Source organism: Gadus morhua, chromosome 18 (genome assembly GCF_902167405.1).
Source record: "Gadus morhua chromosome 18, gadMor3.0, whole genome shotgun sequence".
Classification (NCBI taxonomy): Eukaryota; Metazoa; Chordata; class Actinopteri; order Gadiformes; family Gadidae; genus Gadus; species Gadus morhua.
This window is the reverse complement of record NC_044065.1, coordinates 7,580,541-7,596,490: the sequence shown is the minus strand read 5'-3', so window position 1 is coordinate 7,596,490 and position 15,950 is coordinate 7,580,541. Positions and strand designations below refer to the sequence as shown.

Genomic DNA, 15,950 nt, shown 5'->3' with positions numbered 1-15,950 from the left:
TCATGTTTTCGTATGTCAGTGAACGCAGGATGTGTGAATACAAAGCGATGCACAGGAGCTTTATTTGAAACATCGGTGTTATACCTTTTCACTTTGACACATCAGCGCCCTACGGTGACAGAGTGTTCTGATTGTATTATGCTTGTTAATCCCAGATTATCGCCGTAGGGTTCTGGGGTTATAAACAGATAATCTCCACGCACTCTTTAATCAGGCTAAATGTTGCGGCACTCACACTTCATCTCCATCATCAGGGAACTGCCATCTTTGCTTGTATTTATTTGATTTTTTCAACCTTTGTGGTTCCACCACTAGCCCAAAGTGTCCATTGACGGAAATACCACTTCCATCTTTTGGTATGATGGTGCCTTATTTTCATATCCGCAGGCCCATTAATGTTTGCCGACATAGAATAAAGCTATCCCTAGCCAGTCCGGCTAGGGATCACTAAAAAAGAACAGCCAATCCAAACACCTGAAAACCCAAGACAGTCCGATCACTCGAAAAAACTCCAGCCAATCAGATCACCTGAAAACACCAGGCCGGTCCGATAACTTGAAACACCAGCCAGTCCGATCACTCAAACTCAAGCCAGTCCAAACGCTCGATAAATTCCCAACCAGTCCGTATTAGGTCTGTATTGATCCAGACTGCCTATGCCAGACATTCTAAATAAAAGTGATATTATAGTGATATCACGTGATTGATGTATGTTCAAGACGTGACCGAAAAAAACATATTTTATAATGTTAAAGTATGGATTCATACAATTATGGTCATTCCTTGTTATTTCATAATATAAGATTTTACAATTAATTTTTATTGGTGGGCCCATAACAAGTATTTCACCGGGACCGACTTGCCATATCTTCAGACAATTAAAAAGAACAGGCGTGTCATGCATTATTTAGCTTCCAAAATGATTATGGGCTGATCGAAAAACTAAGGGCGGCCTAAGATCACAGTTGAAGCAGTCAATAATATACTCATATTATTGAAAAAGGTTTGCTGGGAGTTGGCAGCTCTGAAAATACCTATACTGTGGTTTTGTCTGGAGGACAGGCTAATACCCTGTACTCTAGAGCTACATCACCACATAGAGAGCACCTGAAGCTATTCACACACTCCTGCACTTGCGCTATGATAACCCCCCCCGCCCTCTTCCCCAACCCCACATTCAGTCAGCCACCCCTACAGTCCATAACTCCATCTATCCATACGTACTTAAACGAATAATCTGGATAAGAGACACATGAGGGCCTTAAAGTCAAATATAGATTATTTTGTAAATATATATATATATATGTGTGTGTGTATATATAATATATATATATATATATATATATATATATATATATATATATATATATATATATATATATATATATGTTATGTTCATTTACCTGCAATTCTCAAATCAGAACTACAATACCCAGAAACTTTCTATCAAACTGAGCATAACTCCTTGTTTGCCCTATGATTGCAATCTGGAGCAACACATTATAGCATGATTTGGTTTTAATTCAGCAGGGGTTTTTCTTACTTCCTAGCCAGCTACTCTAGTAGCTGATGAGTATGTTTTAGCTCCTTTGGTCATATTTCCAACAGGCATTTCTTGGATGTAATTATGAATGGCAGATGTGATGAACAGTTCCATGCGTTCCTTGTGTAGGTGGATCATGGCCCCTAGATGGCGTGTAGCATTGACATTTCTACAGTCTAGATGCCACAATAAGAATAAACATCTATGTAAACATCTAAATATCCATCTTATGTTCCTAGACTCCTGGAGAAACTTTTTGAAAATGTTGTACCAGCTGTTCGTCATCAATGTTGGGCGGAACTACCCAGCTCTATAATTGTAGTTTTGTTCGTATTTGTGCGAATTACCAACTTTTGCGTAAGTCAACTTGTTTTGACAACTTTCGCCTTTATTTGCATATAGAATGCAAACATGTCTCTCATGTATCATCTGTGAAACCAATCAGCTTCACCAATGAACACCAGCGCTTTATATTTGAAATAAGTTTCCCTTTAATCAGTCAGTAGATTAGCTCATTATACCGAGAAACATGAAGAAACAGCCATGCATTCTCGTCCAAAAGTTGCAATCAACGCAGAACTCCCAAGTTATTCACAACCCTGTTTGGGCTCAGCTGTGTTAAATGCCTTGTGGTATCCGTTTATGTGCTGCGGGACCTCTTTAACTCTTACTGCCTGAACCCAACAGAGAGCAATGAAGTGCTAGAGCGTCTCTATACTGGAAGCCAAAAGCCTCTCCAAGGCAGAGCGATAGTAAGACCTGGCCTTAGCTGAAAACATTTGGTCGGAATTCATCATAATTAGTCTGAATTAAATATCTCTCAACACCTGCATTGTCTCTCTCTCTCTCCTCTGTCACTCTTGTCGTCATCTGTGTGACTAATCCTCCTCTCCCTCGCCGTTCTCAATCCAGGTTGAAAAGCCAGAGTCACTGGAGAAAAATCCACTGATTAGTCTCCTGATTTTCCCATTAGAACACCAGTGATTCCTCCTCACATTGTAGTGGGCATAATTAGCGTCTTTCATCTGCATCTATGCGCCCTTTCAACCGCACAAACACAACCACACCTGCAAGCAGTGTTTTTTATGGCATTATGAATTGTACTGTGTTGAATATAAGAACAGCGTTGTTTGCTAAAAATCTGCCAATATTAAGTGGGTTTAAAAGTAATGTGAATGACTGAAAATCGAAGTACAGGGACAATCCCTAACCCAGATCATGCACTATAAACAACACAATACGCTTGTACCACTTCCCTGACTGACACCCCATGGAGCCATGAAGCAGAACACATTATTCATTGGCTCGTGTCTTTACCCCAGATAACGTTAGCCTGACAACTCGACAAGGGACTCAGACACAGTGTCTGTAGTCTCCTGCCCTATCTCTTTGCTGGCTCCCACCTACTGTTGTAACACAGGATTAAATGGTCATGATCCCTTCTGAGTTATTTTGCACGTGTACATTAGCAGAGGCGCCGCATCCCATTAGGCATACCAGGCAACTGCCTGGGGCCCCGCAATTGTTTGGGGGCCCCGGGCCCCAGGGGGGGCCCCCTAGAGCCAAAAAAAAAGCCACCTCCCCCTGCCAACAATCGCTCCATACACCCCCCCCCCCCCCCGTCAACAATCACTCCACCCCCCCCCCCCCCCCCCCCCCCCCCGTCAACAATCACTCCACCCCCCCACGTCAACAATCCTCTGCCTAGGGCCCCCACACTACCTAGAATCGCCCCTGTACATTAGACGTACTGCAAATGTACACGGTGTACATATTGTACATTGTACATTGTCTACTGTTTGTGTATTATTTTGTATTAAATTAGATTTACTGTGTTACTACTTTAAAGTTCTTTCTAATCAGCTTTATACATGTCAAGTGGAAGCAGCAGATTGAAATGCTCCTTTACCCATTAGATGGTGGTGTTCCTGAGGCAAGATTATAATAGTTTCAGATTTCTCATTAATTTTTATATTTATTTTGTTTTCAATTTCAGTTCAGTTGTATTAAGTTTTGAAAGCAGGTTGTTTTGTTTATTTATTCATTTTTTTTATGCCTTGTTTTAGTTTTGTTTTATTTGTTGCAGTGTTGTCATTTTTTATAACATGGGGTATTTGTCAGGGGTGGGATTCAAAAAGGTCACAAAAACCATTGTGTAATAACAAATCAACAAAAGTGTGGACCAACACTGGAACAGCTAAACAATTGGAAGATAGAGTTCACATCCACACAAAATACTAAGCGTATAAAATAAAAAAAATAAAGTCCAAACTAAAGAAACTTTCTCTCTCATTGCTGTTTGATTTACTTAGCTTTGTAAACAGAAAATATAATTTCAGTGAGTTAATGATTTTTTTGTCGTCATTTCGATTTTTCTTTTAGTCAATGATAATACTGGTCAGGTTTGGTTACTCTTAACCAAACCAAACACATTCTAAACAGCTGTTGTGTTCCTTACCAATGATTTAGTCTGCTCTTCAACCACCTATTGTACGCTTTCAGGTAAAAATATCCTTGAAAGGTCTTCTCTTACGGAAGACGCTTTGTTATCCCAGCAGGCCCCACACAGGGAAGGAGATAGTGGATTAGACTTGACGGCTAAAAGCATTTTGGTGGCAAAGGGATAAAGAGTCTGCAGGGATGTGCCTCTTCCTGATGTGGAAAAGTGGCCCTTGGTAAAATCACACCAGGGGTACGGTATCGATTGACTATAGCTGAGTTCCCTGCAGCAGCTGCTTTAGTGTCCAAACGCAGTGACGGATGACTTAGAAAAGGTATATTGTTGTTTTACCCTTAAACCTTACTACTCTGATAAAGGCAGGGTGTGCCAGAGCTCAAAGAACGGTTGGTTATGTTAGGTCAAAGGGAATCGATTGTTTAAAAAATGTTGTATTACATGATTTTTTGTCTAAATTTCTACCTAAAGGGACATCCACACTTACTTGTTGTACGTGCATGCATGTTGAACTGATATCAGTTCTCTCTTGCAAAAAAAGGTTCAATTATTAAATTCCTCATCTTCATTCAATCAAGTCAGTAATTTATATTGATTTGCTTCACATTGAGTCCTGGGCATTCCCAAAACTATGGTGCATATGGTGCAAAATATTGACTTATTTCGAGGCATATGCTAAATTTGGTGTTGAAGGAGCTTTACAGTAAGCCCATTCTGGTCCAAAGCTTCTGGCCGCTAATAGTGGAACCTCTTCTCGGAGATTCTCACTGCCAACAGTGGAATCTCTTCTCCATGGTGGTCTACAGCTTCTCACTGCTTAAAGTGGAACCTCTTCTCCATTGTGGTCTACAGCTTCTCACTGCTTAAAGTGGAACCTCTTCTCCATTGTGGTCTACAGCTTCTCACTGCTTAAAGTGGAACCTCTTCTCCATTGTGGTCTACAGCTTCTCACTGCTTATAGTGGAACCTCTTCTCCAAGCCTACCACCAGATGTTGTAATTCGATTTAGAACTGGTGACTTTGCAGGCCGCCTCATTACAGTGATATGATATCATTAAATGGGCAATTATAGCATTCTTGCATAATTTAGTCTTGATGGCAAATGTTCCCGCTCACTAAAATAAAATATTTTGTTTGCAATGCAAACATACCAGGATTTTCAGCTAGAAGCAACAGAACATTGCTCTGACGTAAACTTTTGGACTAATGCAACAGCCCACCCCCCCACACACACACTGACCCACGTACACACACACCGGCCATCACCCCATCTAATGCAACCCCTCCCCCCCCCCCCCCCCCCCCCCCCCCCTGCAAACACACACACACACACACACACACACACACACACACACAACACACACACACACACACACACACACACACACACACACACACACACACACACACACACACACACACACACACCAGTCACCAATACATCTTATGCAACAGAACCCCCCCATCACCCCATCTAATGCAACAGAACCCCGCCCTCAGCTTCCCCCGATCTAATTCAACTGAAAAGTTGATCTCCAACTCTGTCTTCCTGAACTCTCGCTCTCTCTCTCTCTCGCTCTCTCTCTCTCTCTCCCCTCTCTCCCCTCTCTCTCTCTCTCTCTCTCTCTCTCTCTCTCTCTCTCTCTCTCTCTCTCTCTCTCTCTCTCTCTCTCTCTCTCTCTCTCTCTCTCTCTCTCTCTCTCTCTCTCTCTCTCTCTCTCTCTCTCTCTCTCTTCTCCCCCCCCCCCCCCCTACTACAGTATGTGTCTATTTGTGCGCACGAACCTGAATGCGCTCACAACTGCGCATGTGCCCACTTGCAGCGATGCTCCATCATCTGTAAACTCACTGCGCGCGGCATCGTTGGGTGCCAGCACCAGACTGAACGGTTTCATTCTTTATGGTTTATGGGGACAAAACTGGCCACTCTGTCAGACGAAACGCGTTATTTTAAACTTGGATATGGAGTTAATTTGTTATCATTTGAAGTAGCGCGGACTATTATCTGTAAAATGAGATCAATGAGTGTATCCATTATAAAGTTTAGTAGTATTTGATGTAAAGATTATAGCACTCTGGACAGTTGGACGTTAGGCTGTTCCGCAGCTTTACCGCCAACGATCGCTGTAAGTGTATTTTAACTTTCTGGCATGAAATCCCTTTCTTAGTTTATTTGTTTCTGACTGCGTCGCGGGGCTATTTGGAAATAAAGATTTCCTACGTCTGTTCACCGATCGTCTCCCAAGAAGCCGAGCAGGGATGTCCTTCCCGGGCGGACCAGAGCGGAGCGCGCCGCCCCTGCAGAAGTGTCTCTTCTCTTGAGTTGATCAGGTGTTGATCTGTCTGTCTGGATCCTAACCTGTCACTGCTGTGCTCCTGTCTAGGGGACATCGAGGCGGAGCTGATCCCGGGGATGTTGTTTTCCTCTGCGCGGAGAGACGGGTCGGCGGTTCGGTGAGGGTCTAGTCCACGGAGGAGTACGCGCGCGGATCGTCCTAGGGCAAACCGCACCGGTCTCGCGCAGCGGCTGACGAGAAAGCCCCCTCGCGCGTGGCAACACCTTTCTTTTCCCGCTTCCTTCCGCGGAGTTCGCGGGCTTCACCTCTCTGGGTTGTGGACTTGTAGGAAGGGGGGTATTGAACAGGGACCGTCTTCTGTACCTGCTATGCGCCTGGTGTGGAGAATAACTCGTGGATCCATACTCTGCACCTGAAATTTTCCTTTTTCAGTTGATTCCTTTTTTCTCTTTTTTCTCTTTTTTTTTTTACATGTGCGTAATGTACCTGGAATGAAGACAGAGGATGGATATACTTTGGGAAATATTCATCATTCTCCAGGCAAACGTTCTTGTCCGCATATCAGGTGAGTGGAGGACAGGAATGGTCGTGTTTCAAGTTGGACTGGACATTATGTTTAGTTGTAGCCTATCTTTTAAATACCAATGACTGATAAATATAAACGAGTCTGTAACGTAAAATATATATTTTGTTATTATTGACCCCACATGTTATTTAATCCGATAGGTGTAATAAATTAACGTTAAACAAACATCTGCAAACGTAATTAATGATTGTCAAACTCCAGAGGCCTCTTAGAGGTGTGCATGGCAACCAAGATAATCCTACCACGGCTAATAATCAATTATTGTACGGTAGTTATAGATATAGGGCAACTATATATGACCGTAGGGCCCTCATGTGTCGATTATTCGGTTCAGTACGTACGGACGGATGGATGGTAGAGGGGTCTGACTGTGTTTGTACGGTGGGTGGTTGGGTTTCTGGGTGTCGCAGCGCGAGTGCAGGAGTGTGTGAATAGCAAGCAAGACATGAATAATTTGATTCAGGGTCTCTATGATGGTGTCGTAGGCCTACACTACAGGGTCTTTATGTGATGGTGTAGGGCTACACTACAGGGTATGGGTCACTATGTGTGATGATATAGGCCTACACTTCATGGTCTCTTTTTGATGATGTAGGCCTACACTACACTGTCTCTATGTGACGTGTGGGCCTACACTGTTGGGTATACTTTCGATGATATAGACCTACGCTACACAGTCTCTGTGGGGGTGTAGGCCTACACTGAAGGGTCTTTTAGTGTGATGATGTAGGCCTACACTGCAGGGTCTTTATGGGTGGTGTTGTAAGCCTACACTGCACTACAGGGTCTCTATGTGTGGGGGTGTAGGCCTACATTATAGGGTCTCTTTGTAGTGACATAGGCCTACACTACAGGATCTATATGAATTGATGTAGGCCTACTCTACATGGTATTTATCTGGTGATGTAGGCCTACGCTACATGGTATTTATGTGGTGATGTAGGCCTACACTACATGCTATTTATGTGGTGATGTAGACCTACACTTCAGGGTAGCTATGTGTGATGAGGCAGGCCTACAGCAAAGGGTACCTATGTGTCATGAGGCAGGCCTACAGCACGGGGTTTCTTGGTAGAGATGTAGGCCTATACTTCAGGGTCTTAATTTGCGTGATGTAGGCCTACACTATAGGGAATCTATGCGACGATCTAGACCTAAACATTAAGGTAGCTATGTTAAGCTGTAGGCCTACTGCACAGGTTCTCTGCTACTAACTGCCATTGGCAAAGAATCAGCGCTGCAGTGAGTGGTACATCTGACCTGACCGATCGCAATCATGTTACTGTCATGTTATTATTGTCTGTCCGTCTGAGTAATCGCATAGTAACAGCTATGATCTATCCATCTATTCAGTTGATGTACGGTACACTACCTCGCTGCCATGCTACACTCCCCGGTGTGCTGAGGTGGAATTCTTCCAGCGGTGAAACAAGTATTTTGTGTTCAAGTAGGGCTTTGTCGCTTGAAGGCTAGCCCTGATAGAATGGTGAAGACAGATCTGAAGAGGTTTCCCAATTCAGAATAACCGCCATGGGCGCGTTCGCCCTCGTCGAGGTTGAAAACAATTATAAACAGTTATTTTTATGATATCCGCTTCTCATTTCGCTGAAACGTTTCCTTCAATGCCGTCAGGGAAATGTTTTTTATTTTTAGAATTTGAAAGTAGACGTCGTCCTTTACTCTCAGTTGCTCACGTCAGTTGCTTACGTCATCCTGGCACTAGCACTAGATGTTCGTAACTGACGTCAGCCCCCCGCCTGAGTTTGGAGAAAAGGAGAAGGAGATCAGTAGCAGATGTTCTGGTGGTCACCAGCCTTCTGGTGGTCCGACACATCACAGCACACACAGCCCCCCCCTTCCCCCGCCCCCTCCATCCCCCCTAGGATGGGTGCCAAGCCATAAATCTGGCATATGAATAAAAAACATGATTTGGTGAATTATACATCCTCCACACCGCTGAGCAATGCTACAGTGTTCTAAACACTACACACACACACACACATAGACACACAAACACAAGCACGCAGACGCATAGGCACATAAACTTCTTCTCTCATTATTGTATATTACGTAAACGTGCACATTCTAGGAGCCACTGCTCCATATCTGACATACCAAACAGGCTGGCTTCCTGTCCCTCGTCTCCTTTCACAAGCCTTTCAGGAACATTCTCGTTGTGATGTGAGCCGGTGACACACGCTGCCAGTGCTGAAAATACATTTTCCTAAAGAAGTTTTACATTATGTGCCAAGTAAGCTTTTGGTCTCCCATTTCTGTCTGTTCCACAGATGACTAAAGCTCCTAAAGACTTTGTTTCATTAGAAAATGACTTCAAATGCTTCAGCCTGAATGAAGTAATGGATCTGTTGATTGTCCTCCATCTATCCCTCCACCATCATCCACCACTTCCACCCTGAGGTCCAGCTAAATGGCGTTATGGTGTCCTACAACACAGATCTGTTGCATGGGATTCGACTCTAAACCATCATTGTATTATGTGCAATGATCCAGAGAGATGCCTGTGGAGAGACATTGAAGTATGTCCTCAAACCCCGCAAGCCTTCCATGTGCTGGGATGATAAATACTCTGCATGATTGTGTTTATCCTAACCTGTCAAGTACTTGTCACTTGCTTGCGTTAAGCCAACAGTAAATACTCTGAGGTTCGACTTCCCTTCACACCTCAGTTCACAGAGGAGTTGAATTAAAAAGCCTCAAATTAGACATTGTGTTCCCACCTCGCCGACAGCGGAAGGCCAAATATTACAGATTTATACAGGTTGTGTAAACATGGGATTTGGGGGGTTTGAAACATTAAAGTATGCAGGTATACTATATTTCACTGTTAGTCAGTAAACAATGCTTTAATATTCATTTGTTCCCCTGAATGGAAGGCTTACTATACATTTTGCTTGTTGCTAAATAATAATTATACCATGTACATAATTATCGTGCTGCACTGCTGGCAAATATGCTAAACAGAAAAATGAATACAATACAATGTGGTTGCTCATTTTTTAAATACATATTTTTTCGTACGCTATTCAGCGCAGAGAAGTTTACTTTTTTCAGAAAGCATCACCTGAGATGTTACATTAACATGATTAGAGGGTGTAACATGTTACAGCATCACCTGAGATATGACATTAACATGGCTAGCTACAGGATTTAAAGTGTTTAAAGCATTACCTGAGATACAACATTAACATGGTTAGCTAGAGGGTGTAACTTGTTTAAATCTTTCACCGGAGATGTTACATAAACATGGATAGAGAGTGTTACATGTTAATGCATCACCTGAGATATAATATTAACATGGATAGAGGGTGTTACATGTTTAAATCATCACCTTAGTTATTACATTAACATGGATAGAGGGTGTAACATGTTACAGCATCAACTGAGATATGACATTAACATGGATAGATAGAGAGTGTTACATGTTAATGCATCACCTGAGATATAATATCAACATGGATAGAGGGTGTAACATGTGTAAATCAACACCTGAGATATTGTATTAACATGGATAGAGGGTGTAACATGTGTAAATCATCACCTGAGTTATTACATTAACATGGATGCAACATGTTACAGCATCACCTTATATATGACATTAACATGGATAGCTAGAGGATGTAACATGTTACAGCATCACCTTATATATGACATTAACATGGATAGAGGATATAACATGTTACAGCATCACCTCGGATATGACATTAACATGGATAGCTAGAGGAAGGAACATGTTACAGGATCACCTGAGAGCTTACATTAACATGGATAGCTAGAGGATGTAACTTGTGTAGAGCATCATTCCTCTGACGAACTAACTCCCTCCATGTCTGGTAGTGAAAGTAGGACGGGGTTCAGAAGAGGACCAGGGAGACCCCCATGTTGCTCTGTCTCTTGACTCAGTCGGGGCGGTCTGGGCCTATGGTTCACAGGACCCCCAGACCGAGGGGCTAAACCCACATTCAGTTTATAGGAGCTGTGACGGGAACTGACGGAGGACATTCTCCCGGGTCACGCTTTTATTTATTTAGTCCATCTCATCAAGTATTTATCTGTTGCTTTTATTTTCGGTGGCCATTAATGGGAATGCCGCGGTGCACGCATTAGTAGATCAATGACATCTGAACTTCCGACAATGACGGGTCACCTTTGCATGCTCTGGATTTATTGCATGGACATTATTGTTCCATTTGTTATTAAGGATCGATAATGTTTTTATGGTTTGGATAAGGTACATGAGAGGCTGAGATAAAATCCAGTTTATTATTGCTATTACTGACAGATGAAGTATATGATGACTTTGGTGTTGCTTCGCATAATTAGTAATGTGTGTGTGTGAGTATGTGTGCGTGTGTGTATTGATATCACCATACACGTAGGAACAGAAGGGGGCAGGTAATTAAAACACACACACACACACACACACACACACACACACACACACACACACACACACACACACACACCCTAACACACACACACCCTAACACACACACACATACACACACAGATCCCCCCACCCACATACAGGCCTTGCCAGTGAAACCAAATCTCCAGCAGCTAATCTGATAATCCTGCGGATGTGTGTCCCTTAACAGGGCTGGATGATGCGTACGTGTGTGTGTGTGAGGGCGAGAGAGACATAGATAGAGAGACTAATCACATGCGCAGTCTACAGTATGTTTTGCCACCGAGACAGGGAAGGCTCTGTGCTTGTCAGAGGGGCTTGTTTATTTGGCTTTGTCAGTTTCTTCGCCCAATAATCCTAGCCCCACCCCCACCCCAACGTGATGATACAGGGTTCTTCACATACACCATGGAAACATCTGGGGGTACGCGCGTGTACACAGTGAACCCTCTAGGGTGTCTGTGCTAGTACACAGTGGAAACCTCTACAGTGTTTCTGCTCTACATTTTGAGATTGTCATGATCAGGGGCCGCAGAAAACACCACAAATATAAATAGGCTCGCTGGGGTATTGTGGTCTGTCTTCGTTGAGGTTATTCTCGACTTGGTTGCATAGCGCTGCTTCTCTGCCGATGCAGTACATACGTTTTGGTCCGGTTGCCTCTGAACCGGCACTTAAAAATAAAAATAGGACTTTGTTTAGGGTCTTATCCTAGCTATCATTTTTGTATACTGGGCAAAGTTAGCAATTGTAAGTGGTTGGCAATTGCCTTTATAGACATATTTTCTCTACCGACAGCGTTTTATATGGTTATTTATTTTTCTTCTGAAAAATGTACATCATGTAAGTCGCTTTGGATAATAGTGTCGGCTATATGCCCGATGTAAATGTAAATTGAACATAATTGGAAAATCACTGGCAATTTTAATGTTGAGTGGCCATTTTTTTTTTCATGTTTATCTATACAGATACAAACTGGATGAGATCAGAAAAAAATACATACTCTTTTTAAGGATTTTCGACGATTAATATATTTTATGAAGAAAATTTCCAAATCTATTAGTAGATCAAGATATCAATGAGCTAAAATAATAATAAACTTCCCATGAACTTCTGATTAGGCTACAGTTATCTTTTTCCAAAGTCTTCAAAGCATTACCGTCACTCTGTCCATGTGGACCAAAACACCCACAATCATTAAATGTCATAAACTGCGGCAATTTAGCCTATTCTGTACACAGTTGGTGGTGAAAACACACACACACACACACACACACACACACTGCACACACACACACACACACACACACTGCACACACAGGAAGTGAGTGAGTGGAGATGCTTTCTGTGGTTTGTGGAGGGGCAGGGGGGGGAGAGGGGTCAGCGATGCACCAGGCACTCTTCTCTCACTGGCTTCATGAATAATGTTCTGACTCACTGCTAATAAGATGCTAGGAAGTAGAACTCCCCCCCATTGGCCTAACATAACCCTGTGCCCGCTGAAACGATTTGCCGATCTCTTATCTGTTTAATGCGTAGTGTCAAGATACTACAGCTGCTCCCACTGCTAAGGCACAGGCCAAGCAGACCAATTATATCGAAGAACAAACACATGATCGCATCTTCTTTCAATACGTTTTATCTTCTGCTCAGTTCTACAGATCTGCATTGGCCCATTAGAATGAGAATGCCTGTTGTAATATCTTGTCTTAGTCCCGACTCATGCTGTCTGTCCCTAGCCTAGCTTAACTTAAGCTAGCCTAGCCTAGCCCAGCCTAGCCCAGCCTTGGTGGCACTGTGGAGTGACTGCTCCCTTGAGCCTGGCTGACAGAGGAAGCTCTCCTGGGACCTCTCCCACACGGCGTGTCCCATCCTGCCGTCTCGCATCTCACATGAGAAACCAACTGTGGATGCAGTGGTTTGTCTTAAAGGCGCCCGCACACACACACACACACACGCACGCAGACACGTGCACACACGCACACCCACAAAACACACGCACTCCCTCAAACCAACCTACACCCACACACACACACACACACGTACTTACACACGCACACACGCCACACAGAGATAATTGTCTCATAAGTCAGTAAGGCCCAGATGTTGGCAAGGTCACTTTTCATCCGACATCGCGGCGTGCTCCACTGTCAGGAGTCAGTGTCTCTCTCTCAATCTGTTCACTATGTTTGCACTCTCTCTCTCTTGGTCTCTCTTGCTCTGTCTCTCTCTCCTTCTCAGTCCCCCATTCTCTCGCTCGGTCTCTCTGTCTGTCCCTGTCCCCCTCTCTCTCTTTCTGCATGGCCGCTCCCCAGGATTGCGAATGACCTGTGATGAATATTGATGGCGACGTTTGGATATTAGAGGAAAATGAACTGTTTATTTACATAGTCCTTGCCTTAAGATAAAGACGTGTGTGTGTGTTTGTGTGTGTGTGTGTGTGTGTGTGTGTGTGTGTGTGTGTGTGTGTGTGTGTGTGTGTGTGTGTGTGTGTGTGTGTGTGTGTGTGTGTGTGTGTGTGTGTGTGTGTGTGTGTCCAAAAAATAAGCCATATGGCCTTAAACATATGTCCTTGTACCTTATCAGTATGCTGTGCACCTGACATAGTGATAGGGTATGTGTTAGACACACTCACACCCACACACACACAGCTGCAGGGTTCTCTGCATATGCTTCTATGGGGTTGAAGGCGTTTCCTTTCTTGCTGATGTCAGGAGTGTTTTGAGAACCACAGAGATACATCATGAGAACTAGGTCTCTCTCTCTCTCTCTCTCTCTCTCTCGCTCTCTCGCTTTCTGGCTCTCTCGCTCTCTCTTTCATAGGCTCTCTATTTCTCAGGCTCTCTCTTTCTCTTTCTCAGGTTCTCTCTTTCTCTCTCTAGCTCTCTCTCTCTCTCTCTCTCTCTCTCTTTCACTGGCTCTCTCTCTCCGACTCTCTCTTTTTCTCCCTCTCTCTCTCTCTCTCTCTCTCTCTCTCTCTCTCCGGCTCTCTCATTCTCGCTCTCTCTCTGTGGCTCTCTCTCTCTCTCTCCCTGTCCTTGTGTGTAGGTACTCTTGCCTTTGCTATTTGTAGGTACTGGGGCCACTGGTATCCAATGATACTTGGGCCGCTGGTATCTGTAGATAATGGTACCGTCACTGAAGACTGAAGACCATACGTTCTCTTCCCCAAAGTATATGATTTGCATTGTCTTTAACAACTATAACTACAGCGTCTGTTCTATTGCACTAAAGCTCATAGCTCGGATCTAGTCTGCCCCTCCCCCACTTCAAAAAACATAGGTTATACTAATTAGAGATCATCAATTGCCTGTAGGAAGGTGTGGATTTGCATGCATACTCACACAAACGTAGGCCGATAGACAGGTGAGATACGTTCCAAGGTACACGCACGTAGAGAGATGGATGGATGATGGAACGATTGATGGAGAGATTATGATTGATGGAGAGATGGTTGGATAAATTATGGAGGGATAGATGATGGATTGATGGATGGATAATTCATATAGCATCAAGTCAGCAGCAGCTATTATTCACCCTTAGGCTTCAGGGGATTCTCTACAAAAGATGAGAGAGATATGAGAGATAAGAGATAGTTCAGACGCTCTTAACCGAGTTCATTCATTAAAGGTCCCATGACATGCCACCAGGTGTGGTGTGATTAGCAATTACAAGCCGTTTTCTATCCAGCACACATCTAGGTGGACACGCCCACCTGTGAGGTCATAAGGGGCCGATTTCCAAAACGGCTTGTAACTGCTAATCACACCACACCTGGTGGCATGTCATGGGACCTTTAAAGGGAAGCGCCGAGCGCCTTTACCTGCTTTACCCAGATTCAGACAAATTGTTTAATTACATAATCATCATTGTACGTCATAAGGGGAGTTAGCTAGGTTAGCATTTGCTTTCAGTGAGCCGCCTCCATTGACTTGCAGAGTTACAGTAGCCTAGCTCGTATTCATGTGAAGGGGAATACACTTTTAAGAGATTTACTTTCCAGAGACTGACATACGTGTTCCAAGTAATCACAAAATAAGTGCCGGTAAAGACAAGGCAAGGTTGGAGTTTGTCTACAAGCACACAACTAATTTCATTTCGGCAGTGTACTTATTAGCGTACCTGTGATGTGGAGCTGTCTGCGCAATGCAGACCTCCCAGCCAGAAGCAGCTGATCTTATAATTACGCCAGCGGCACATCACAGGTAGCCTAAATCACAACGCCGAAAATAGTGGCGAATTATCTGTTTGTTTGTAGACAAACTACAATACTGTTGTGTTGTTCCTGTTACCCACTTTGTATAAGTGACTAGTCGGAACACCTCGTAAATCTTTGAGAAAGTAATTGAAAGTTAATTCCCCTCACCTGAACAGGGGCTAGGCTAGTGTTGCTCTGCAAGTCAACGGAAGCAGCTAACAGAGCGAATGCTAACTCTGCAATCCCCCCTTCTGGATGCACAATTAAGGATTTGGAATTATAGGACTCCTCTTAATCTGGGTAAGACAGTCAAACGGCAATTCACAACTCTCCGAATCCCATTAATGCTGTTGATTATTTTCGAGTAGATTTCAAAGTGATTAGAGAACTGAGATGTTCTTCTGTTATCTGGTGAGACAATTCCACAAGGATCCTTTTGTTAATA

General features: G+C 43.5%; 1 protein-coding gene across 1 annotated transcript in view; it reads left to right on the top strand.

Moving 5' to 3' along the window:
* Positions 1–5,813: 5,813 nt before the first annotated feature.
* Positions 5,814–15,950, top strand: part of ca10a (carbonic anhydrase Xa) — a gene marked incomplete in the record, with an annotated part of 129,310 nt that continues 119,173 nt past the window's right edge. Inside the window, 2 exon segments of the mRNA XM_030341126.1 lie at positions 5,814–6,124; positions 6,383–6,860.